The sequence below is a fragment of the Prionailurus viverrinus genome, chromosome A1 (genome assembly GCF_022837055.1).
Source record: "Prionailurus viverrinus isolate Anna chromosome A1, UM_Priviv_1.0, whole genome shotgun sequence".
NCBI classification, from domain to species: domain Eukaryota; kingdom Metazoa; phylum Chordata; class Mammalia; order Carnivora; family Felidae; genus Prionailurus; species Prionailurus viverrinus.
In genome coordinates this window covers 2,097,987-2,125,491 of record NC_062561.1, presented here as the reverse complement: position 1 = coordinate 2,125,491, position 27,505 = coordinate 2,097,987, and the positions used below count along the sequence as shown (strand labels likewise).

Genomic DNA, 27,505 nt, shown 5'->3' with positions numbered 1-27,505 from the left:
AGGAATAATTATTCAGGGAATGCATTAAAACCATAGTAATTGGCTTGAATTGATTGGTTGGAAACAAACTACACTCACTAGCTTGGCAAAAATTAGAAACTCTGACATTTGCTGGCAGACTTAATGGGAATTCTCCGATGCTGGTGATGAATGTGTAAACTGGTATACCTACTTTGGAAAGTGGCTTAGGGTTATTTAGTAAGGTTGAATATATGTATACTTTAGATCTATAATTCCACTCCTTGGTATATGCCCTAGAGAAGATCTTGCTGAAGTGTATCCAGAGACATTACAATAATGTTCTTGGCAGTTTTGTTCATAAGAACAAAAAGCTAGAAACAACCCCAGTTCCGTCATGAGTACAATGAATCATGAGTTCAGTGAGTCACGGCATACCGTACAGCAACAAAAGTGCCGAACAGCAACGGAACACCGTATGGCAACAAAAATGAACTACAGCTACATGAAACTACAACTATGTGAAACAACAGGAATTTCGCAAACATCATAGTGGCTGTATGGCATCAAAGCTAGAAGAATCTATATACCGTGTGAATCCATTTTCATAACATTCAAAAGCAGACAATACTAAACTATACTGTTCAGGATGCATCCCCAGGTGATAAAACTATAAAAAGAAAAGCAATGAACTAATCACAGAAGCCAGAATGGGAATTACCTCTGAGAAAAGAAGAGCACGGTGATGGGGGTGTGTGCAAAGAAGGTGCTTCTGAAGTATTGGCAACATTCTATTTTTTTTTTTTTTTACCTTTATGGTGGTTACACAGTTGTTAGATTTTAAATTATTCTTTAAGCAGTATGTTTATGTTTTATACTCTTCTGTATGAATACTATATCTTGCTATTTAAAAAAAAAAAAAAAGCCAGGGGCGCCTGGGTGGCGCAGTCGGTTAAGCGTCCGACTTCAGCCAGGTCACGATCTCGCGGTCCGTGAGTTCGAGCCCCGCGTCGGGCTCTGGGCTGATGGCTCGGAGCCTGGAGCCTGTTTCCAATTCTGTGTCTCCCTCTCTCTCTGCCCCTCCCCCGTTCATGCTCTGTCTCTCTCTGTCCCAAAAATAAATAAACGTTGAAAAAAAAAATTTTTTTTAAATAAATAAATAAAAGCCCATCCCAAAAGAATACCTATCAATTGATAAAAAAAAATTTTCAAACAGTCCGTTAGAAAAATGAGCATGAGTCATCATGGGCATTTCATAGGAGAGAAGAAACACAAATTACATGTAAACATTTGAAAAGCTGCCCAACCTCATGAATAATCATAGAAATGCACGTTTGAACCACAACTACATTTTACTCAGATCGGCCAAAATGTAAAAATCTGACAACCAAGTTCTGGCAAGGATATGGAGAAAATGGAATTCTTATAGACCACTCTCATCCACTGTGGAAAGACTGGTGTTACCTAGAAAGATTGGATATATGCACAACTTGAGACCCAGGTATACCACTTGTATTTGTATACCCAGAGAAATAGTCACACGTGAGCACCAGGCAACATGTTGAACAACATTGAAACATTTATTTTTCATAACTAGAAAAAATCTGAATGTCTACCCAGAATATATTCATAAAATGAAATTTCATAAAGATTTGAAAATGAATGAATGCATCCATATGCTTATTTAAAAAGTAGACTAAAAAAAGCAAGTCACAGAACAATACATACAATAGGATTCAATTTGTGGAAAGTTAAAAAATAGGAACCTTCTCTCCCCCTTCCCCCAAATGCTGTTTAGGAAAACAAACACAAAGTGGTAAAACTATAAAGAAAAGCAAGGCAGTGATTAACACTAAATTCAGGACAGTGTTACTTCTGAGTTGTAAGCTAGGGTAATGCAATTTATGAAGGGCACCTAGGGAGCTTCTAATGGACTAGCTAGCATTTTCTCACTAGAGGGGTTTGGGGGGGGGTGTTCATTGGTCACATTGTGGCCATACGTTTTAAATACTCTTGTGTGTGTGATTTAGATCTCTGTTAAAAAAAAGTGTTTTAACTGCTTAGAGATGGGTCCTTGCGTGAAGTGAATATTCAGTTTTTAAAAAGATCTTTAAATTTTCTCCCCAGTTTTATGATTCTATTTTCTTAATTTAATTTTTTTTACTTAAGCTTTTAAATTTTTTTTTTTCCAACGTTTATTTATTTTTGGGACAGAGAGAGACAGAGCATGAACGGGGGAGGGGCAGAGAGAGAGGGAGACACAGAATCGGAAACAGGCTCCAGGCTCTGAGCCATCATCAGCCCAGAGCCCGACGCGGGGCTCGAACTCACGGACTGCGAGATCGTGACCTGGCTGAAGTCGGACGCTTAACCGACTGCGCCACCCAGGCGCCCCTAAGCTTTTATTTTAGTTCCAGTTAACATACAGCGTCATGTTCGTTTCAGGTGTACAGTGTAGTGATTCAACACTTCCATACATCACCCAGGGCTCATCACAAATATGCTCCTTTCTCCCCATCACTTATTTCAAAACTTCCATAGTATAAAAATATAGACACATGAGGGCACTGTAATCAATCAGTTAAAGGAACAACAATGAAAGTGGGGAAATGAAGAATCTCACAACGTATTATTGGCATTATTGGGGAGGTTTAGTTTCTTAGACGTAAGCTCTCATTTGGACCTTTCCAAATGACAGGCCCTCATCAAAACAGAATTTCCCAGTACCTTGAAGCAGTGGAACCGCAGGTACAGTTTAGAAGTTAAGGTGGATTTTCAGCATGCTTCAATCCACCTACTTGAGCTTCTAGATCCAGCTCTGAACACAGATTATAATATTTAAGTATATGCGTCCGTTCTCTTTAGAATTCACGCGCATGAGTATTACACTTGTAGGTATATGCCCCAAAGAATTGAAAGCAGGGACTCTAATCAGTATTTGAATACCAGTGTTCATAACAGCATTAGTCACAATAGTCAAAAGGTGAAAACAACCTAGTGTCTCTCAACCGATGAATTGATACACATGAACGGAATATTATTCAGTCTTAAGAAAGAATGAGGGACTGATACATGCCCACAAGGATAAAGCTTGAAAACATTATGCCAAGTGAAATAAGCCAGACACAACAGAGCAAATATTGCATGATTCCACACATATGAAGCACTCATAATAGGGAAATTCAGAGAGACAGAAAGTAAAATAAATGTCACCTGGGCCTGGGGGGGGGGGGATGGGAAATTACTGTCTAACGATACAGAGTTTCTCCTGGGGACAATGAAAAGTTCTGGAAGTGAATAATGGTGATAATTGCACAACGTTGTGAATATACTTAATGCCACTGAATTGTGCGCCTAAAAATTACAAATTCCACATTATATTTTGCCACAACAAAAAATGTTTAAAGAATGAACATTTGAGGTATGGGTCTCCGCCCGTCCTCTTCGCTCTTCTTCTGAAACATGTTTTGGCATTTTCAATCAGGGCGCAAGTAGATTACCCTAATTAAAATCAGAAATATGTAAGGTGAAGTTTTATAGAATCTGCCTCAGTCAATCACTATAACCCCATGGCTTTTTCGCTGTTGAGATTCAGAAGGACAGCTTTCTGATGGCAGGAAACAGATATTCATGAACGTGTACAAACTGTTTCTGGAAAAGATTTAGTGGAATATATTTTTCATAAAATTTTCTCTTTTTTTACAAAAGCTGTGGGTTGTAAATCTGGATATTTCTGGGGAGTTATGAATATGAAACCTTTTTAAAATTTCTTCAGGTGCATCTGTGGGAGACTAGGTATATGACATTTATAAGCACAATATTTATGGGTTCTTTTTTTGGACAGAAGTGTATGTAAATACTCTCAGTAAAGCTTCTGCTTGTTACCAAGAGTAGCAAAAATATGTGAATTTCCATAACGATTCCTAGAAAAATTAAGCCTAGAAGCAGTATAATTACTACTTAGAAGATACATTGTTTTATGTTTCCCTAAAAATTGTATTTTTACAAATAAGCATACATGCCTGCTTGGCATCAGCCCTAAAAGCAATGCCCCCATGAGCCAGTCCTGACACTCCTAGCTGGTCTCTGTGTCACCCCTTCAGCCATTGCTCACACTACAACCAGAGAGGCAGTGTTTGTAAAGGCTGTTCCCACTAAAATGTGCTCTGGGGGATGGTTTTGGGAATACACTTTTTTTGTTTATTTTAATTAAAGGCTTTTGTTTTTAAGTAATCTCTACACCCAACGTGGGGCTTGAACTCACAACCCTGAGATCAAGAGTTGCACACTCCACTGACTGAGCCAGCCAGGCGCCTCTGGAATCCACTTTTTAACTAGCTTCTCAGGTTGTTCTGAGAACCATCTCATTTACAGTACATTTTAAGCTAAGGGAATGAGGGCACACTGGCATTTCAGAGGGTTGAAATATCTCTCACTTTACCCCCTACTTTAAGCATTTGAATGATTAGACTGATAATCGTTTTTAAACAGACATCCTCATCCTCAAGAGTCTGCAGTGTCAACAACATATTCACCAGAAGCAAATTGTAGGGAGCAGCTAAAAAGCTTACTTAATGGTGGGGCACCCGGGTGGCTCAGCTGGTTATGCGTCTGGCTCTTGATCTTGGCTCAGGTCGTGATCTCACGATTCGTTGGATCGAGTCCTGCATCGGGCTCTGTGCTAACAGCACGGAGTATGCTTGGGATTCTCTCTTGCTCTCTCTATCTCTCCCTCTCTCTCTGCCCCTCCCCCACTCGCACTCTCTCTCAAAATAAATTAAAAACTTAAAAAGTAGTTTTAAAAAGCTTAATTAATGCTTAAAAATCTTAGTCTTTGAATTTAGATAGATCTTTATTTAAATTTGCGCTTAGTCACTTGCTAGCTGGTTAATCTTGAATCACTTAACTGTTCTGAGTCAAAGATTCCTGATCCATAAATTAGGATAATACTTAATGAGGAATAAATGCATCTAAAATAGTTGGCACAGTGGCTGCTATAAACTAAACGCCTAACAAATGTGAGCCGTTATATTCATCATTATGTAGACTGCATCATCTTTTGCAAAGAGGCAAGGGGGCAAAGTAAGAGGCTAATTCCCTGTCAATTCCCTCTATTGCCAAAGGATAGCTGATTTCGTGAAAATCTCATGGAAAAAAATAGCATTGCTCCCATGAGTACTTAATCATAAATCCTTGCCAATTCATTATCATGTACATTCAAATAGATATGCACTAATCTTTTTTTAAGTTTATTTATTTTGAGAGAGAGTGTGAGGGGGGAGGGGTGGGCAGAGAGAGACAGAGAAAATCCCAAGCAGGCTTCACACTGTCAGCGCAAAGCCCAAGGCAGTACTCAATCTCACGAACCATGAAATCATGCCCCGAGCCAAAATCCAGAGTCAGATGCTTAACTGACTGAGCCATCCAGGTGCCCCAGATATGGGCTCATCTTAAATTGCTGCAAAATACCGAGAGCATTATTCAATTGGAAAAAAAAAAAAAAAAGCTATGGAAGGTATTTGGTTTAGGTATTTAAATATCAAATCTAGAAGGAGTGATACTTTGGGAGACTTGGGTGGCTCTTCTGGCCCTGATTCTAAGGTTGCACATGAAGAAAGATCTCCAATAACATGTCAGTTCTTTGAGATTTGGAAATGCATGTGATAGATGTCTTCGTGGTATTGATACCGTAATACCATACATAAAATTTAAGGCAGTCCTTTGTATATACCCAACACTAAAGTATCTATTAAATTATTAAAGACAGGTGTGCTAGGCTCAGGTCATGATCTCGAGGTTTACGAGTTTGTGTCCCTCATCGGACTCTGCACTGATGGTGCAGAGCCTGCTTAGGATTCTGTCTCTCCTTCTCTCTTCCCCTCCCCCACTTGTGCACACTCTCTCTCTCTCTCTCTCTCACTCTCTCTCTCTCTGTCAAAATAAATAAACCAAAACAAGTGATAAAAGACATTTTAAAGTGCCTTGGTAACTATCTCAAGGTCATATTCTCATCTTTTAGATTTATATGGTAATAATTATATCAGTTCATATTTATTGATCACTGTATCAATTATCTTCTTAGTGCTATGTAACAACCACCTGAAAACACAAAAGCTTAAGACACCGGCCATTTCTCTGGGCCGGGCTCAGCTGGGCAGTTTTTCTGGTCTCATCTGGCTTCCCTCATGCCACTGTACTTATCTGATCTCTAAGAGGACTTTGCCTCCCAGGTAGGTACTAGTGCTGGGTCATGTGTCTTTACCAGGGTAATTCAGGCTTCTTCACACCGTAGTCTCAAGGTTCCAATAGAATAAGAGCATCTTGAAGACTTGGCTCGTTAGCTACACAACTTCACTTTTGCCACGTTCTCTTGGTCAAAGCAAGTCACAAGGCCATGACAAAAATGAAGGAAGTGCAGAAATAGACTTCACTTCTTGGTCAGAGTTGCAGCTGAGACACTCTACTCTCTTGTATCTTACTCATTTTTCATAATAAGCATATATTTACTTTAGAAATGAAAAGTAATATTTTAAAAAGTAAATTTCTAGCAAAAGTCACACAAGAAGAACTAGTTTTTCTTAATAGACCTATATCTGTTAAAGGAGTAGAGTCAATAACTAGCAACCTCCTGAAAGAGAAGCACCAGGCTCACATGGGTTCACTGGTGAATTCTACCAAACATTTAAGGTAGAAATTATATGAATTCTCTACAATCTCTTCCAGAAAGTAGGAGCAGAAAGAATACTTCTTAGCACTACTCAGAAGCTTTTTATCTTTTTTTTTTTTCAACGTTTATTTATTTTTGGGACAGAGAGAGACAGAGCATGAACGGGGGAGGGGCAGAGAGAGAGGGAGACACAGAATCGGAAACAGGCTCCAGGCTCTGAGCCATCAGCCCAGAGCCTGACGTGGGGCTCGAACTCACGGACCGCGAGATCATGACCTGGCTGAAGTCGGACGCTTAACCGACTGCGCCACCCAGGCGCCCCCAGAAGCTTTTTATCTTGATGAAGTCCCAATAGGTCATTTTTGCTTTTATTTCCCTTGCCTTTGGAGATGTGTTGAGTAAGAAGTTGCTGCAGCTGAGGTCAGAGAGGTTGTTGCCTGTTTTCTCCTCTAGGGTTTTGATGGTTTCCTGTCTCACATTTAGGTCTTTCATATATTTTGAGTTTATTTTTGTGTATGGTGTACGAATGTGGTCCAGTTTCATTCTTCTGCATGTTGCTGTCCAGTTCTCCCAGCACCATTTGCTAAAGAGACTGTCTTTTTTCCATTGGATACTCTTTCCTACTTTGTCAAAGATTAGTTGGGTATATATTTGTGGGTCCAATTCTGGGTTCTCTATTCTGCTCCATTGGTCTATGTGTCCATTTTGAGGCCAGTGCCATACTGTCTTGATGATTAGTAGATGATTAGCTTTATAGTAGAGGCTAAAGTCCAGGATTATGATGCCTCCCACTTTGGTTTTCTTTTTCAACATTACTTTGGCTATTCAGGGTCTTTTTAGTTCCATAGTGTTGTGATCTGAAAGTATGCATGGTATGATCTCAAGTCTTTTATATTTATTGAGGGCTGATTTGTGACCCAGTATGTGATCTATCTTGGAGAATGTTCCACGTGCACTTGAGAAGAATGCTGTTTTGGATGAAAAGTTCTGAATAAATCTGTCAAGTCTATCTGGTTCAGTATATCATTCAAGGCCATTGTTTCTTTATTGATTTATCTGCCCAGATGATCAGCCCATTCTGTAAGTGGAGTATTAAAGTCACCTGCAATTACCATATTCTTATCAATAAGATTGCTTATGTTGGTGATTAATTGATTTATATAGTTGGTGTTTCAAGTTGAGGGCATAAACATTTACAATTGTTAGCTCTTTTTTGTAAGCTTATCTTTAATTTTTAAAAAATGTTTATTCATTTTTGAGAGAGAGAGAGAGGGAGAGAAGGAGAGAGAGAGGGAGAGAGAGAAGGAGCAGAAGAGGGGCAGACAGAGAGGAAGACACAGAATCCGAAGCAGGCTCCAGGCTCTAAACTGTCAGCACAGAGCCCAGTGTGGGGCTCCAACCCATGAACTGTGAGATTATGACCTGAACCTAAGTCAGATGCTTAACCGACTGAGCCACCCAGACACCCGACAATTGTTAGCTCTTCTTGAAGGATAGACCCCGTAATCATGATACAATGCCCTTCTTCATCTCTTGTTACAACCTTTAATTGAAAGTCTAGTTTGTCTGATAAAAGTATGGCTACTCCAGCTTTCTTTTGACATCCAGTAGCATGATAGATAGTTCTCCATCCCCTCACTTTCATCGGAAGGTGTCCTCAGGTCTAAAATGAGTCTCTTGTAGGCAGCAAATAGATGGATCTTAGTTTTTTATCTATTCTGATCCCTATGTCTTTTGATTGGAGCATTTAGTCCATTACATTCAGAGTTATTATTGAAAGATACGGATTTAGTGTCATTGTGTTATCTGTAGGCTTCATGCTTGTGGTGATGTCTCTGGTCGTTTGTAGTCTTTGCAGCATTCCACTCACAGAGTCCTCCTTAGGACCTCTTGCAAGTCTGGTTTAGTGGTCATGAACTTCTTCAGTTTTTGTTTGTCTGGGAAAGCCTTTATCTCTCCTTCTATTCTGAATGACAGCCTTGCTGGATAAAGGATTCTTGGCTACATATTTTTCTTATTCAGCACATTGAATATTTCCTGCCACTCCCTTCTGTCCTGCCAAGTTTCAGTAGACAGGTCTGCTACTACATTTATGTGTCTACCCTTGTAAGTTAAGGCCTGTTTGTCCCTAGCTGCTTTCAGAATCCTCTCTTTAGCTTTGTATTTTGCCAGGTTCATTATGATTCGCCATGGTGAAGACCTTGTTGATTCTGAAGGGAGTCCTCTGGGCCTCCTGGATTTGGATGTCTGCTTCCTTCCCCAGATCAGAGAAGTTCTCAACTATAATTTGTTCAGGTAAACCTTCTACCCCTTTCTCTCTTTCATCTTCTTCTGGAACTCCTATGATACAGATATTATTACAGTTCATTGAATCACTTAGTTCTCTAATCCTCCCCTTGGGGGCTAGTATTTTCTTATCTCTCTTTTTCTTGGCTTCATCATTTTCCATAATTTTATCTTCTATTTCACTGAATCTCCCCTCTGCCTCCTGCATCCTTGCTGTCACTGCATCTAGTTTATTTTGCACCTCATTTATGGCATTTCTTAATTCGTTGTGACTATTTCATAGTTCCTTGATCTCTGAGCAATAGATTCCCTGCTGTCTTCTATGCTTTTTTCAAGCCCAGCTATTAATCTTATGACTATTATTCTAAATTCTTGATCAGATATATTGTTTATATCTGTTTTGAGCAATTCTCTAGCTGTCATTTCTTCCTGGAATTTCTTTTGAGAAGAGTTCTTCCTTTTCATCATTTTGGCTAGTTTTCTGCCCCTTATGTGTTTTAATAGCTTATTACATGTCCTGCACCGGCGAGCACTACTATATTCAAAAGGGGTCATACACTGTCCAGGGCCTGGACCTTCAGGAGGTGTTTTTGGAATGTGTTGCATGCTCTCTGTTGTTGTAACTCTGGTTGCCTTACGTCCCTACTCATAGTGGTGGTTTGGACCTTCCACCAGCTGTGCTTTGATTTTTTCAATGAAGTAACCCTGGAAAATTTAAAAGGGGGTGGAAGAAGTCTTATCCCATACAAAGAAAGAAATGACAGGGGCGGGGAAAAGCTAATGGTTTCTTAAATTCATATAGCTATTGCATTCAGATAAGGAGTTCTCATCTCACTGGAAAAGAAAAAATGAAATCTATTAATAAAAAATGTAATTGAATATCAAAAAAATCTCAATTTTTACAGTTTTACTTTGTTTTACTTTCAAACAGCCCAAGTTAACTAAGTTCTACTTAATGTCTGATATAGTTCCCGGTAATTAGTTAGTTGTCTAAGCAAACATCTCAATGTTTTAGCCTTATGCAATTTAATAAATGGTTCCTAAATAGTCTCCAATAGCCTAAAGGGGTCAATGCACTAACTGCCCAATTTACTAATGGAGGACCTCATGCCTGGGGACTTCAAAGTCCATTAAAGGGAGGTTCAATATCATACCTTGAAGTGATCAGGCACACTATTGAGTGATTTTTTCCAGTAGGCTGGCAAACCAAGAAATACAAAATTGTAAAACTAAGAATTGTGGCCAGAATTTGAAACTGGAATTCACTAATGTGGGTTGTCATTTTTCTGTAAAAATATAGCTGTTGAGTGTTACAGATATTTTGGGGTTCCATAGACTAATAAAATTATTTTATAACAGGCAGATTTTTTTCTGACTAGAGTTAATATCTATTCTCTCAAACTATTCTAAAATATAAAAGAGGAGGAGGCTTCCAAATTCATTCCATGAAGCCAACATTACCGTAATACCAACACCAGATAAAGACTCTACAAAGAAGAAGAAGAAGGAGAAGAAGGAGGAGGAGGAGGAGGAGGAGGAGAGGAAGGAGAGGAACTATAAGCCACTATCTTTGATGAACATAGGTGCAAAATCCTCAAAAAAAATATTAGCAAACCAAATCCAACAATACATTAAAAAATCATTGGCCATGATCAAATGAGATTTCCTCCTGGGATGCAAAGGTGGTTCAGTATTCACAAATCAATCAGTTTGAAACACACACATCAAGAAGAGAAAGGGCAAAAACCATACAAGCATTTCAATAGATGCAGAAAAAATATTTGACAAAGTACAACATCCTTTCATGATTAAAAACCTTTAACAAAGTAGGTTTAGCGGGAACATGCCTCAACATAATAAAGTCCATACATGAAAAAAAACACAGTTAGCATCATACCCAATGGTGGAAAATGGAGAGATTGTACCCTAAGATCAGAAACAAGACAAGGATGTCCACTCTCACTAATTTTATTCAGCATAGTACTGGAAGCTCTAGCCACAGCAATCAGACAAGAAAAAGAAATAAAAGCCATACAAATCGGTAAGGAAGAAGTAAAACTTTCACTATTTGCAGATACATGAAACCATATACAGAAACCCTAAAGTCTCCACTAAAAAACTACTAGAACTGGCAAGTGAATTGAGTAAGGTCACAGTGTACAAAATCAATATACAGAAATTCTATACACTATAGTGAAGCAGCAAAAAGAAAAATTAAGAAAACATCCCCATTTACAATTGCACCAAAAATAATAAAATATCTAGGAATAAATTAACCAAGGATGTGAAAGACATGTACTCTGAAAACTATAAAACATTGATGAAAGAAATTGAAGATGACACAAACAAATGGTAAGACATTCCCTGCTCATGGGTTGGAAGAACAAATATTGTGGGGTTTTTGCCCCTAAATTTTTGTTTAAATTCTAGTTAGTTAACATATAGTCAAATACTGGTTTCAGGAGTAGAATTCATCACTTACATATAACTCCCAGTGCTTATCACAATACATGTCCTCCTTAATACCCATCACCCATTTAGCCCATCCCCTACTTCCCTCCCTCCATCAACCCTCAGTTTCTTCTCTATCATTAAGAATCTCTTATGGCTTACTTCTTTCTCCCTCTCTCTTTTTCCCCCCTTCCCAAATGTTCATCTGCTTTGTTTCCTAAATTCCATATGAGTGAAATAATATGGTATATTTCTTTCTCTGACTGACTTATTTCACTTAGCATAATACAATCTAGCTCTGTCCATGTCATTGCAAATGGTAAGATTTTATTCTTTTTGATGGCCGAGTAATATTCCATTGTATATATATATATACCATATCTTCTTTATCCATTCATCAGTAGATGGACACTTGGCCTCTTTCCATAGTTTGGCTATTGTTGATAATGCTGTTACAAATATTGGGATGTATGTACCCCCCCCCTTTTTTTTTTTGCTTTGGCAAATGTCTATACTACCCAAGGCAATCTGCACATTCAATGTGATCTCTATCAAAATAACCACCAGCATTTTCCACATAGCTAAAACAATTCTCAAATTTGTATGGAACCACAAAAAGCCCCAAATAGCCAAAGCAATCCTGAAAAAGGAGAACAGAACTGGAGGGCATCACAATTCCAGACTTTAAGTTGTATTACAAAGCCAGAGTCATCAAAATAGTATGGTACTTGCACAAAAATAGACACATAGATCAATGAAACAGAATAGAAAGCCCAGAAATAAGCCCACAATTATATGATTAATGCCAAAAAAACAGTCTCTTCAACAAATGGTGTTGGGAAAACCAGATGGCTACATGCAAAATAATGAAACTGGACCACTTTCTCACACCATACACAAAAAGAAACTCAAAATGGATTAAAGACCTAAATGTGAAACCTGAAACCATAAAAATCCTAGAAGAGAGCACAGGCAGTAATTTCTCTGACAACAGCAGTATCTATATTTTTATAGATACGTCTCCTGAGGCAAGGAAAACAAAAGGGAAGGGAAAAAAAATAAACTATTGGGACTACATCAAAATAAAAAGCTTCTACACAGGAAAGGAAACAATAAAACAAAAAGACAACCTACTGAATGGGAGATATTTGCAAATGACATATCTGATGAAGAGTTAGTATCTAAAATATATAAAGAATTTATAAAACTCAACACCCAAAACCCAAATAATCCAGCTAAACAATCGGCAAAAGACAGGAACAGACATTCCACCAAAAAAGACATGCAGATAGCCAACAGACACATGAACAGATGGTCAATATCACTAATCATCAGAGAAATGCAAATCAAAACCACTGCAAATATCACCTCACACCTGTCAGAATGACTAAAATCAAAAACACAAGAAACAAGTATTGGTGAGGATGTGGAGGAAAAGGGACCCTCTTGTGCTGTTGGTGGGAATGTGAACTGGTGCAGCCACTGTGGAAAACAGCATGGAGGTTCCTAAAAAAATTAAAAATAGAATTACCATATGAACCAGTAATTCCACTATTGGGTATTTACCCAAATGATACAAAAAGACTAATTCAAAAACATATATGCACCTCTATGTTTATTGCAGCATATTATTTACAATAGCCATCTATGGAAGCAACCCGAGTGTCCATTGATAAATGAATGGGTAAAGATGTGGTATATATGCAAAATGGAATATTATTCAGCCATTAAAAGAATGAAATCCTGCCATTTGCAACAACATGGATGAATCTAATGAGTATAATGTTAAATGGAGTCAAGTCATCAGAGAAAGATAAATACCATATGACTTCACTCATCTGTGGAGGATAGGAAAAAACAAACAAAGAAAAAAGGCAAAGGAAAAAACAGAGTCTTAACCATAGAGAACAAACTGATGGTTACCAGAGGGGAGGTGGGTATAGGAGTGGGTGAAATAGGTGAAGGGGATTAAGAGTACATTTATCAGCACTTAATAATGTATAGAATTGTTTAATCACAATACTGTATACCTGAAACTAATATAACACTGTATGTTAGTTATATTGGAATTAAAATTTAAAAAGGAATGAATGAATGAATAAATGTATGAATGAATAAATAAATATATAAATATTTTTCTCCTCATTTTTAGCATTATATCACTTAGGTTTGATCATTATATCATTTACCTTAGTAAATAAACTTTTCTTCTACCAAATTAAAATATTACAAGTTGCAATGGAATAATTCCTTAAAATCATTTCATTTTGGACAAAAAAATTATTTTTCTTTTAAGATTTTAAGTAATCTCTACACCCAACATGGGGCTCAAACTCACAACCTGAGATCAAGAGTCACATGCTCCACCAACTGAGCCAGCCAGGTGCCCCAAGGGCAAAAAAAATCTCTTAAGAAATTTTTTTATGAAGCATATAAAAAGGACTGAAATAGAAACTGCTTGTTTTAGATCTTTACAAGCAGTTTCAATCTTATAAGGGGTATGAAACCATAAACATTATTCAGGTTATTCACCAGTATATGGGCTGACACAAATTTCTTTCCTAAATATTACATGAAGTATAATTTGTATTGTGACTTTCATTAAATAATTGTGAAATTTAACTGCTAGGACTTATCACAAATCCAGTTTTGGTTTTCAGACCAGAGATGTACCGTAAGAAAATTATGCCTGTTTACTATGATTTACAAGTACAGTAAACCTCAGATTGCGAGGAACCTGTTCTGCAAGTGTTCCACAAGATGAGCGAACATTTCTAATCAATTTTAACTTTGATAAACGAGTGATGTCTTGCAATATGAGAAGTATGTGACGCCGAACATCACATGATCACAACTGAACCAATGGTTCTCTCTCTCTCTCTCCCTCACTGTGGGATTGTGTGTCATTGTCTCCCATTCCCTGACACTCAGTCTCAGACCACGGTTTCGACAGAAATCAGTGATTTTTCAGAACATTTGAAGGTGCCTGCAACTGGCACCAGTGTATTTTTTTATTTTTTGTCACTTCAAAGCACCTATGGACAGTCCTTTGCTTTTCCATACAAGAGTAAGCTTAGGAATGCTTTGCTTCATTCTAGGTCAGGCTGCCTGCAGATATAGACCCTTTCCTCTGCTGCCTTATTGCCAGTTACGTTAAATACAGTATATGATAAGAGTTTATGAATACTGTGCTGTAGTCAACATCCATGTGAGCATATACAATGCCCCCCCCCCCCCATGCAGAAAAAGGTTGAAAAGAAAGGCAGTAGAGAAGAAGGAGATGATTATGGTGGAAGTTAAGGAAATCATCAAGAAGTACAAGTGGCTGAAATTGCAAGATTTTTTTTAATTTTAATTTTAAAATTTTAATTAATTAATCTTAAATTTAAATCTAAGTTAACATATAGTGTAATAATGATTTCATGAATAGAATTTAATGATTCATCATTTCCATGTAACACCCAGTGCTACAAGTGCCCAACAAGTGCCCTCCTTAATGTCCATCGTGCATTTAGTCCATTCCCCGACCCAACACCCCGCCGGCAACCCTGAGTTTGTTCTCTGTATTTGAGTCTCTTATGGTTTGTCTCCACCTCTGTTTTTTTCTTATTTTTTCTTCCCTTCCCTTATGTTCATCTGTTTTGTTTCTTAAATTCCACGTATGAGTGAAACCCATATATTTGTTTCTCTGATTTATTTCGCTTAGCATAATACACTCTAGTTCCATCCACGTTGTTGCAAATGGCAAGATTTCATTATTTTTGATCATCAAGCAATATTCCATTGTGTATATATACCACATCTTCTTCATCCATTTATCCAAATGTCAATGGACATTTGGGCTCTTTCCGTACCTTGCCTATTGTCGATAGTGTTGCTGTAAACATTGGGGTGCATGTGCCACTTCGAATCAGTATTTTTGTATCCTTTGGATAAATAGTAGTGAAATTGCTGGGTCGTAGGGTAGCTCTATTTTTAATTTTTTGAGGAGCTTCCATACTGTTTTCCAGAGTGGCTGCACCAGTTTGCATTCCCACCAGCAGTTGGAAAGGGTTCCTCTTTCTCCACATCCTCGCCAACATCTGTTGTTGCCCGAGTTGTTAATGTGAGCCATTCTGACAGGTGTGAGGTGGTATCTCTTTGTGGGTTTGACTTGTACGAAATTGCAAGATTTTATACGAAGTCTACATCTGCATCTCATCTGCAGAGGAGGAGGAAAAAAAGGCAAAGGAATCCCCCACCTCAAATGAGATTAGGGAGATGTGTAAAATGTGGGAAACAATGCACAATTTTGTAGAAAACACGACTTGAGTAAGGCTGTGGAAGTGCGAGTGATGAATCTGTTTAACAACAACGCAATGTCCCATTTCCGTGAAATCCTCCAAAGGAGGCAAAAGTAAGTGTCATTGGATAGGTTTCTTGTTAAAGTTGCACAAAAAGAAAAAGAGTCCATTGAGCAATAGATAGCAGTGATTCTGTTAGTGGTAGTGAAAGCCGTCCTACCCGATTACCCTCCTCTCTTGCCTCCCTCACACCAGCCACGAAGGTTTTCAAAGGTAAGTGCAGGTCAATTTGTTTATTTTTCTTTATATTTTGTACTTTATTAGTTTGTATTATATTACAGTATTATAATAATAATTTTTATACGACTATGTTGGGTTGTGGAATGAATCATCTGAGTTTTCATTATTTCTTATGGGGAAATTCACTTTGATATACAAGTGCCTCAGATCACAACCATGTTTCTCTGGCAAACCAAGGTTTTACTGTATTTTTAAAACTTTGTAAGTATCTCAAAATTTATTTTCTCTCCTATATAATCATAATGCCAGTATCTGCGTTTTATTGATTGATTGATTTTTTAACGTGTATTCATTTTTGAGAGACAGAGACAGAGTGTGAGTGGGGGGGGAAGGGCAGAGAGAGAAGGAGACACAGAATCTGAAGCAGGCTCCAGGCCCTGAGCTGTCAGTACAAAGCCCAATGCTGGACTCAAACCCATGTACCAGGAGATCATGACCTGAGCCAAAATTGGCCCCTCAACCAACTGAGTCACCCAGGTGCCTCAGTATCTGCATTTTATTAAATGGCATTCAATTTAAAAATTAGGTCACTACTACCACCACCACTAAAATCTGAAGTTGTCAGGCAAAAATGTTCCTTTAATATAAAACCTCTATTTATCTGTGTTATCAATGAAATATTTGATGTAAGATCTCTCCTACACTACAAATATTAGGATCACAGAGGCAGAGCAGAGAGTTTTGATAGTCTTCAGAATTTATCTACTGTCATGAACAAACAAACAAACAGAAATCAGGAGCAGGCCAAGTTGTGGTTCAGAACACGGTCCCAAATTACTGTCATGAAACAGGCAACCTAGTTAGTATAGCCTAGATGCCTGTCATCTTCTGTATCCAACCTATCAGCAAGCCATGTTGGTCCTGCCCTTCATTTTCAAATCCCTTTACTTCTTTCCATATCTGCTCCCATTATTTTATTTTATTTATTTTTTTAACGTTTATTCATTTTTTGATAGAGACAGAGCATGAGCAGGGGAAGGGCAGAGAGAGAAGGAGACACAGAATCCGAAGCTGGCTCCAGGCTCTGAGCTGTCAGCACGGAGCCCAATGCGGGGCTCGAACTCACGGACCATGAGATCGTGACCTGAGCTGAAGTCAGACGCTTAACCGACTGAGCCCCCCAGGCGCCCCTGCCATTATTTTAATCTAATGAATGGGCAGGTCCCAAAACATATGGCTTGAACAATTGGCATTGTTTTCATGGACATTGTGAAGAGAGGATTTGGTGCTTAGGTATTTTAGAAGTTTCTATTTCGAAGGAAAAAGTAATATCTTTTTTACGATGCTTTTTTTTAATGTTTATCAAGTATGGTATGGTGTGAAGAATATCAGATTTTTTCCATAAGGTTTTTAAAAGGAATGAAATCGAAACTAATATGAGCCAGGTTCTTCCCCTGTTAGTTGCCGACTGAAGGCAAGCCTCATGGCCTCCCTGAGAAATGGGTAGATAAAGCACACATTTACGCCACGAGATTATTGTGAAGATCAAAAAAAGTACTGTGACACTGGAAACCGACTCATTTATTTAAACAGCTATTTACTAAGCACCTTCTCCTATGACATGCCTACTACCATCGTAGGTGCTAGGCATAAAGTAGTAAAGAAGGATGACCTCCCTGTCCGCGAGGACCTTAGGGTAGAGGAGACAGAAAAGAAGTGAAGAACAACAAAGACACCACAAGGACACGCACACACGCACACCCAGGCTTTTAGATCCTGGTGCCTTCACGCGGAAACAAGTAGGGCCAAGCGCTCCGAAATTCTACTGGTCGAGGCAAAGGGAGCAGGCCTGGAAAATGAGGGTTCCCGGCCGAAGAGCTCCGGGATGGAGCTGGGGTGCCTCAGACAGAGTGCGCTGGAGACCGAAAAGAGCCAGGGTGGAGGAGGGAGGACAGAGCAGAGAAAGGAATCAGATGAGGCTGAGAGGTGGGCAGGGAACGAACTCACCTGTTGGAGGCCACGGCAGGAGTTCGAGTTTTATTTTCATTGGAATAGGAAACTGTAGTGGTTGGGGCTCTCCTGCGAGTAAAAAGAGACTCCAGCCAAGTTAAGAAAAGCAACTGACCGAAAAGAAGTTGGAAAACTCGCAGGACCACCGAGAAGCCTGATGAGTCAGGTCTGGAAAATGGGCAGCTGCCCAGCGAGGCAGGCGGTGGGCAGAAGAGGCGGGACCACGTCCCAGAACTAGTGTGGAGGAACACCGGCTGCCAGCAGAGTGGACCCCGCGGGCCCGCCTCCACGCCACCTACGGCCCCAGACCAGTGTCCAGGGCAGTGCCTCTAACGGATCCTGGTAGCCTCTGATGGAGGGAAATAGAGAGTCTTCAGCCACAGGACCGCCAAAAATGCAGTGTCTGCACCAAATGTGCCCCTGGGGCGTTGAAAGGAGGCAACAACCACTCCAGGCCAGGCATTACTCACCGGCCACCTGAGTCATTCACCCGCTTTGTATTTTTTGTTCTCCACAAGAAAGAAGATAGCTTTGGGTGTTCTTGTTCGTTCCCACATCACAAATATCACCCTGACGGTTGTGACACCGTCTTGTTCCAAGACTAAACGTTACAACGTATTTTAAAATATGAGGTGGTACGGAATTGAGGCATAACTTATTCAAAATGGAAGCATTTGCTCACCTACTGCAACGGTCACGTTTTCTGTTACAGGAAGGCACGCGAAGGAGCAAATTTCTTCCTGCTGAAAATCCTCCTCATCGGGGGTGTGACTCAGCATTCTTGGCAGCCAATTCAGGTTCCTGAGAATATATATTTTAATCGGTTTCTTTCAAAATCGTAAGGTCTCAGCCGGGAAAAGAGAGGAAAAGTCAACGGGTAGGCTTGTCGGAAGACATTTCCAGATGGCGGCCAAGAGAGAAGACGGTAACTAGTGGGCACCCCTGGTTTCGCCCAGGGAAAGTCGCCGCCTTTCAGGAGCGGGGATCAGCCATAATCCCAGGCTCCCGAAAGGCGGCGAGCAGGGAGGCGGTTACAGGCCAGGTGAAGACAACGGTCCCTGGCACGGGTCCAGGAAGACACCGTTGTGGGACAGGAAACAGCAGAGGGCTGTCGGCAGTGCTGTGAAAACAATGGGGACTCCGTATCACTTCAACAATGGTGACTTGGCGTGTTACATTTAGGTGGTATTTTTTCAAACCTCTAAACCGGAAGTGTCTAATCCCGGCTACACATTAGGGTCACATGGGAAGCAAACAAGCACAAAAAGCGCATGAGCTTTGAAATTCAAGAGGCTGGGGAATCTCTGTACAAGGCTACCAATGTGTCAGACACCGCTTCTTTGTCATTTGCACGGTTCTAAGTTCAAAGATTTTTTTTAATCTTTTTAATGTTTATTAATTTTTGAGAGAGAGAGAGAGAGTGAGAGGCAGGCAGAGAGAGAGGTGGACACAGAACCTGAAGCCGGCTCCAGGCTCCGAGCTGTTGAAACACCAGACCTAGGCCGGCCGACTAGTGACTGTGTCCCCGACGTGGCCGCAGAAAGAGGTTCCCGCTCAAACCTCAGACCACGCCTCCTCCCCTTGAGTAACTTATGTTTTCTAAGAAAGCAGGCTACCGATTGATGCATTCTTCCGAAGTCTGAGGTGGGAGGAAGGGGAGTGTGAGAGGCGTGGAAAGTGTGAGTGGAAGAGGGAGGGCTTCTCTCAGGTAGGGGCCGGAGGCAGGAGCCCTCAAGCCTGTCCAGGCTTAGAATGACCTGGGAGCACTTTACCCCTCCCCAAACCAACTCATCAGAGTCTCCGGGGATGGTGTTTGGTGCCAGGTATTTATATAGCACGGCAAGGCTGACAGCCAATGGTTCATAGGTGACCAGTGAGAAACGTTCTGTATACACTGAGGCCAAACGTGTTAGAGACCCTCAGACACAGTGGTTCTTACACTTCAGGTGCATCAGAATCTCCTGGAAGACTTGTTCAAACACAGATTGCTGAGCCCCACCCCCAGAGTTTCTGATTCAGTGGATCTATGACCACCAGGCCCAACATTTGCATTTTTAACAAGTTCCAGGTGATGCTGATAATTGCAGATCTGGGACCACACTTTGGCAGCCAATCAGCTGAGGCCACGACCCTTCCCCAGCCAATCGGCTGAGGCCATGATCCCTATAAAACCTTTATGCTTTTGAAACTCTCTCTCTCTCCGGCAACTCGTCGCTGCGTCGGTGCAGGTAGGTGATTGAGCTCGAGCTAGCTCGAATAAAGGCTCTTTGCTTTTGCATCGGACTCGGCTCCCTGGTGGTCTTTGGGGATCACGAATTCTGGGCATAACGCTGTCAGCACAGAGCCCGACGCGGGGCTCGATCTCACGAGCCATGAGATCATGACCTGAGCTGAAGTCAGACACTTTACCGACTGAGCCACCCAGGCCCCTAAGTTCAAAGAATTTTTAAGACCAGATTCCGTTTTTGCTCCAACTGTTTTAGTGGGCAAGTTAACTTGCCTCTCTTCTTTTGTTGTTGTTGTTCTTTACCAATTTAATTTTTAATTGCCTGTCCTTAAAAAGAAAAAATAGTTAAGTCTCGAGCATTTATAATGGTATATTTGTCTTCGTACCCATCATCTTTAGAATTTTAATATCCATCTGATTTGTAACTCAGCGTAATTTTATTCTCTGCTAAGGTATAAAGGTATGTAACTATAAATGTGTCATTTCTACCGAGGGTAATGATTGGGGATGATTAGCTGGAAGCCTACAGTGGACTACTTGTCATTCTTTAGGACAAAGGCAGCTTCCTGTTTTGTACTTGGACACACGCACTGGGGCTTACAGGGAGGCTGGGCCAGTCTCAGATGCCTCCAGTGGGTGGAAGGTCCCCACCTGCTTCTGACAACACAAGCTGCCACTCTGAGCAGAGTCAGTGCCCCCTCTGGCTGAACAGAGTGCTCTTGGGACCTGGACATGCTCATTGAGTTCTGTGGGCTTTCTAAAACTTAGCTAGCTTCATAGCTAGGAGGAAAAGAAAAGCCTCCCAGAAGGCACCATGGACTGCCCCTAACGTTAGTAGTAATTGTACTTAAGTGTTCCAGAAAGTTCACCTCCAGAGAGTAGGTTTGGGGTGGGGCCCAGGGAACTCCCGGGTTGACCCGAAGCAGTTGGCCTGAGGGTCAGTCATTGAGAAACTCTGGTCATGGCCAGGGCAGGAGCCTTCCACAGGAAGAGTCTAATTAAGAGAGGTGAATTCCTGATTACAAAAAAGGTTATTTTTATGGGGCGTGCTAGACATAGTGAGGCTTTCTCTCCCTCTTTTTTTTAATCTTCAACCCTGTTTATCACCGCCGCCTTCCATGGAAAGAACTATATTTCCCCGAAACCCTTGCCTTCAGGGTTCTAGGGTTTACATTTTGCCCACGACGGGCACTCATGCATTATTTGAAAGGCAACGGGGCACAGACATTGTGGGCAGATGTGTGGACCCTAGAACAGCCAACGCTCTCCACAGCCACCAGGCTCCCTTGTGAGGCCCCCTGATTCCAGGTGTCTGACCATTGGCAGAGGTTCTCGATCAGGAAACAAATGGCAACAGATTCCTAAGTCTCTGCCCCACAGCTCGCATGATGAATTTGGAAACTGATGCCTGCTTCCCTTGACTTTTGTTCTTTTAGAACTTCCATCAGTTTTTTTTTTAAGTATCTGATTCTACAAATTAAATTCCTTTCTGCTTAAAATATCTGGAATGGCTTCTGTTTTTTCGATAGAACCCTGACTGATGAACTATTTGGCGTCAGAAGTGGCTCCAGGAAATGACCCGCAAAGGTGGGGGTCTGGGATTCATTGTCTAAGCTGAATGGGTCGGGCGGCAGTGGAAATGGGCCCCTGCAGGTGCAGAACACCCGGACCGCACAGTTGCTTGAGTCTATATCTGCGGGCGCCAGGGATGAAGGTGATGCTTTGAGGGCCAGTGGCCACTGCGAGGGCACAGGGACAGGAATGCTGCTCACAAGGCCTGCAGAGTGGCTGCGTGGAATGCTTATCAAAAGAAAACTTCCAACTTCATGCTTGGGGCTTATCACTTTCAACTCAAGGCAGAGTCAGAAAACCAGAGATTTTCAGTAACGGCTCTAAAAGAAACTCTTGTATTTTCGGGCTGCAGAGCCAGTAAACTGTCCCCAAAAGGCCCAAAGGTCAAACCTGTGGATTTCAGAATTACAACACACATCGCATCCACAGCCTTGCCCAATGGTCTATGAATTTGAGGGACCTGACAGGAAAAGGGGGGGTACCCCATGCACTGTAATGAGGGCATTTGGGTGCATTTGGATGGAGGTGAATACTCTCAAACCCCGCTGATTATTTCTTGCCAGCAGAAGCAGCTGGAATTCCTCGCAGGTCTGAGGAGACTCACCCCACCGTGCCTGAAGCCCTGAATAATCTCAAGTGAATACATTTTTTTTTTAATTTTTTTTTCAATGTTTTTATTTATTTTTGGGACAGAGAGAGACAGAGCATGAACGGGGGAGGGGCAGAGAGAGAGGGAGACACAGAATCGGAAACAGGCTCCAGGCTCCGAGCCATCAGCCCAGAGCCTGACGCGGGGCTCGAACTCACAGACCGCGAGATCGTGACCTGGCTGAAGTCGGATGCTTAACCGACTGCGCCACCCAGGCGCCCCATCAAGTGAATACATTTTTTTAAAAAATTTTTTTTTTTTCAACGTTTATTTATTTTTGGGACAGAGAGAGACAGAGCATGAACAGGGGAGGGGCAGAGAGAGAGGGAGACACAGAATCGGAAACAGGCTCCAGGCTCCGAGCCATCAGCCCAGAGCCCGACGCGGGGCTCAAACTCACGGACCGCGAGATCGTGACCTGGCTGAAGTCGGACGCTTAACCGACTGCGCCACCCAGGCGCCCCCTCAAGTGAATACATTTTAAGGGAAGGTTGATTCTCCTTGAGCTCTAACCTATCTCCGCATTTTCTCGCGACTGTAACTGAAGTCAATAGCCAACCTCCCCCACGCCCCCACCCGCACCCCGGAGGTTCAAATCTCTGACCCAGGGAGGGAGAGAGATGTCGGTGGAACCCGGGACCATTTACGATCTCCCAAGTCTTTCCAGAGCAGGTCTGCTTGGCCAAGTGCTGCCAATGCCCCGGAACACCTGTAGGCCAAGGTGCAGCCTGACCCCCACCCCCAGAGTGTCACGTCCCTCTCGTGTCCTCTCGTACTTGGGACACCTCCATTTTTCCTTTTAACTGTTCCTGTTCGCCATTGAATTAAACACGAGTCCAGGGAGACTAGCGAAGGGACAGCTGGGAGGGGAGGACTGCATGCTGTGGACCATGCTGTGGCCTCAACCGCACTCTCCTTAGGTGACCAAGTCTTTTTGAATCTCACCAAATCTAAGACTTACCGGTTGTGAGGCACGTTGTTATTCTAGGTGCTATTAAAAGGGGGAAAAACACTGCCAACTGTAATTGGAAGGTGCCATCGATTGTAAGATACATCCTGGTCCAGAGTGGGAAAATGTGAAAAGAAAAAAACAAAAGCATGTCTTAGAATGGGCGGAAACCAGTAAATCGAGCTCCTTGGACGTGGCTCCTCTCCTCAGAATTCCTTGTTTCGTTTTTAAGTTTTATTCACTTCAGTAATCTCTATGCCCAACGTAGGGCTCAAACTCACGTTCGGGAGTTGCGTGTTCTACAGACTGAGCCAGCCAGCACCCCCAGAATTCCTTGTTTCCCAGGAGGGACCTTCTCTCTCACACAAATCATCTAGCACGTTCTTCCAGGTCACAAGATGTGCCCAGACACAGCAGATTTCTGCTTCTACCGCCCGGTAGTCCTGATTTCAAAGGATTTTTTAAAGATATGAGAAAACATCTATAGTCACAAGTTGGAAAAGTCTATAATACAGTATGCAAAATATGTTATCAATAGTGTAAGAAAATTCATAAAGAAAACTGTAGACAGATATTCTAAGAAAATATTTACAGCATATTCATAAAGGGCTAATATGTGAGCTATGTGAAAAATTTGTAAGAAAAAAGATGAAAATTCTTACAGAAAAATAAAATGAAAATTTAGTGCATCTATTCAATAAATATTAATGAACATTTACTGTATTTGCGGATCTGTACAGCTGAGGCTGTTCAATAAACCAGAAAAAAAAAAAATCTGACCCAGTGAAGTTTATAGTCTTCTGAAAAAAGAAACGGTGGTGAACAAGTAAATATACAGGCATACCTCAGAGATATTACAGGTTCAGTTCCAGACCACTAAAACAAAGTGAATATCACAACAAAGCAAGTCAAATTATGTTTTGGTTTCTCAGTGCATATACAAGTTATGTTTACTGTAGTCTTAACTGCTATATCATTATGTCTAAAAAAAACAGTATATGTACCTTAATGTAATTTTTTTAATGCTTATTTGTTTTTGAGAGAGACAGAGAGAGAAAGAGTGCAAGCAGGGGAAGGGCAGAGAGAGAGGGAGACACAGAATCCGAAGCAGGCTCCAGGCTCCGAGCTGTCTGCACAGAGCCCGATGCGGGGCTCGAACCCACAAACCGTGAGATCATGACCTGAGCGGAAGTCAGACACTTAACCGACTGAGCCACGCAGGTGCCCCTAATTTAAGTTTTAAATTTATTTATCTAAGTAATCTCTACCCCCAGCGTGGGGCTCGAACTCGTGGCCCTGAGACCAACCGACACGGATTCTCCCGACTGATCCAGCCAGGCTCCCTGTACCTCAACCTAAAACTACTGAGAGCAGGTCTAGCGCTAAGAAGTGCTAATAATCATCATGTGAGCTTTCAGCAAGCGACATTTTTTGTGTGCTGGAGGGTCCTGCCTCGATGTTGATGGCTGCTGACCGATCGGGGTGGTGGGTGTTGAGGGCTGGGGTGGCCGTGGCAATTTCTTGAAATAACACAACAGTGAAGTTTGCCGCATCGACTGACTTCCTTTCGTGAACGACTTCCCCGTGCACGCGACACTGTTTGAGAGCGTTTCACCCACAGTACAACCGCTTTCAAACTCGGAGTCCATCCTTTCAAACCCTGCCCCTTCTTTAACTACTAAGTGTGTGTCATATTCCAAATCCCATGTGGTCATTTCAACAACCTTCACAGCATCGTCAGCGGGAGTGGATTCCAGCTCGAGAAACCACGTTCTCTGCTCAGCCGTGAGAAGCAGTCCTCACCCGTTCGCGTCCTGTCACGAGATCCCGGCAACGCCGTCCACCTTCAGGCCCCACTTCGTCTAGTCCTGGTTCTCTCGCTGTTCCCACCACATCGGCAGCGACTGCCTCCACTAACGTCCCGAACCCCCGCCCCCCAAAGTCATCCCCGAGGGTGGGAATCAACTTTTGCCAAACGCCAGCTAACATGAATCATGTGAGTACATTAACCACTCAAGAAATAAAGAAATTTTTAGATAAACAGGCAAAACAAGGCTAACTGAGTAAACTGAGACTCTACTTGGGAGTTAGGTCAATTGTTTATCGTCTGTGCTAACATTCCCCTCACGCCCAAGAGATGCCTGGGTGGCGGAGGAAAGAACAGTATCGGAACACACGGAAGAAGAACAGAATTAGGAAAGATAACGTGTTGCCTACATTCGCAGGTGCCAGCTGGCCACCTCCATCGGAAGGACACCTCGTTTCCCCTTCCCATGCACCCATAGGATCTTGAGTGACCACTCTCCAAAATTCTATTCTAGTCTATTCTATTCTATTAACTCAATTTCAGGGGCACCTGGGTGACTCAGTTGGTTAAGCCTCTGACTTTGGCTCAGGTCGTGATCTCACGGTTCATGGGTTCGAGGCCCTTGTCGGGCTCTGTGCTGACAGCTCAGAGCCTGGAGCTCGTTTCAGATTCTGTGTCTCCTTCTCTCTCTGCCCTCTCCCACTCGTGCTCTGTCTCTCTCTGCCTCTTAAAAATAAATAAATGCTAAAAAAAATTTTTTAATTCTATTTCCATTACTTGTTACCACATCTGTCATTCTAACTCAGTGCACAGAGTTGACTCGCACTTAACCAGTGTTATTTCTTTTCTTTCTTTCTTCCAGACAGTAGGGTGTATGTTTTTTCCCTTGTGTCTCAAGGCCCAGCTTGTACCTGAGTTTAACACTCAACAAGCGTTGGCTGAAACTGTATGAATGAATGAATGACAACAAATTGGCCCTGACCGATACATTTTAGAACATATGGGAAAATAAATATAAAGCTAAGGTGGTTATTTCAGGTACATCTTGAGTTAGTCTTGTACTGGGAGCTGCATAGAAAATCCCCAAAACTTGGTCCACGTTCCAAATTTCATGTGCACAGGACCTGTCATTGCTGAGGCCATGATGTCATCAGAACCTTATAAATAGAACGGCCTCCAATGGGAATTTCCAAGAGGTTATGCTTTAGTTTTGAATTCACTACAAAAGATGTCCTAGTTTCTTGGACCGTGCTTAAAAGGGCAGGTAAGGGGTGCCTGGGTGGCGCAGTCGGTTAAGCGTCCGACTTCAGCCAGGTCACGATCTCGCGGTCCGGGAGTTCGAGCCCCACGTCGGGCTCTGGGCTGATGGCTCAGAGCCTGGAGCCAGTTTCCGATTCTGTGTCTCCCTCTCTCTCTGCCCCTCCCCCGTTCATGCTCTGTCTCTCTCTGTCCCAAAAATAAATAAACGTTGAAAAAAAAATTTAAAAAAAAATAAAATAAAATTTAAAAAAAAAAAAAAGGGCAGGTAAAATGGACAAGTAGTAATTACAGAGGTTTGGCATCATTAGGCTGTCTTGACTCCAGTCCAGGTGGCTCCGGGTAGCCTGCCACAGAGTCAAGGCGAAGCTGAGAACGGAGGGAGGGCTCGGCCCCCAGGGAGTGGCTCCGGGTCCGGGTCCCGGGCACCGCTTCCCAGACAGGAAGCTGAGCGAGTCATCCCCCTTCCCGGGGTGGGGGTCAGTCCCAGCGGGTCAGGGCTGAGTTGAGCGACACGGCAGTGACAGGCAATGCCGAGTGCGGCACTTTTCAGACCCTTAGTCTGAAGAGAGCCCATGCGAATCCCCAGACTTTCGCTCTCCAATCCAGAAGATACCGACACGACATTTGCAGTCATTTAAATTTTGCTCCCACTCTTCATTCTGCCAACACCATTTGCGTCGACTTGAATAAGCTCGAAAAAACATACCTGCTTAAGATTCCTACACAGAGGTCATTTGAGACTGGTGGTTACGTCGGTCGTGTGAAAAGGAAAAGCCGTTCAACAATGCGTGGAGTGGAAGAAAGAAAGCGGTGGCCTCTGTTAGGAAACTCCCCGGTGTCTGAGCTAGTGTAGACAGCAGGCCCCGCCTCCATCCACACTCACCTGGACAGGAGGACACAACGGGAAGGTTTGTGTGTGGCCTTCAGCGTCCTGGGTTTCAAGGGCAGCTGCAGCACTCCCCGCTCGTGCCAGTTTGGGCCCATTACCCGCCCTCCTTGAAACGCAGTTTTTCCAAGCGTGTGCTGGGATGCCCACGACTCACACCGTCACTGGGGAGACGGAAGGGAGCGACATTTTGGACAAGAGCTGCCACAGACCATGTGACAGAGGTTGCCCGCCTCCTTCCCCGGGGCTGCTGCAGGGGC

At 42.1% G+C, this 27,505-nt stretch overlaps 1 long non-coding RNA gene across 1 annotated transcript; it reads right to left on the bottom strand.

Moving 5' to 3' along the window:
* Positions 1-17,422: 17,422 nt before the first annotated feature.
* Positions 17,423-27,234, bottom strand: LOC125162251 (uncharacterized). The gene is made up of 3 exons (XR_007150941.1): positions 27,066-27,234; positions 18,578-18,696; positions 17,423-17,964 (listed from the first exon to the last, which is right to left on the bottom strand). It is a non-coding gene; the product is annotated as an uncharacterized LOC125162251 (long non-coding RNA).
* Positions 27,235-27,505: the final 271 nt, after the last annotated feature.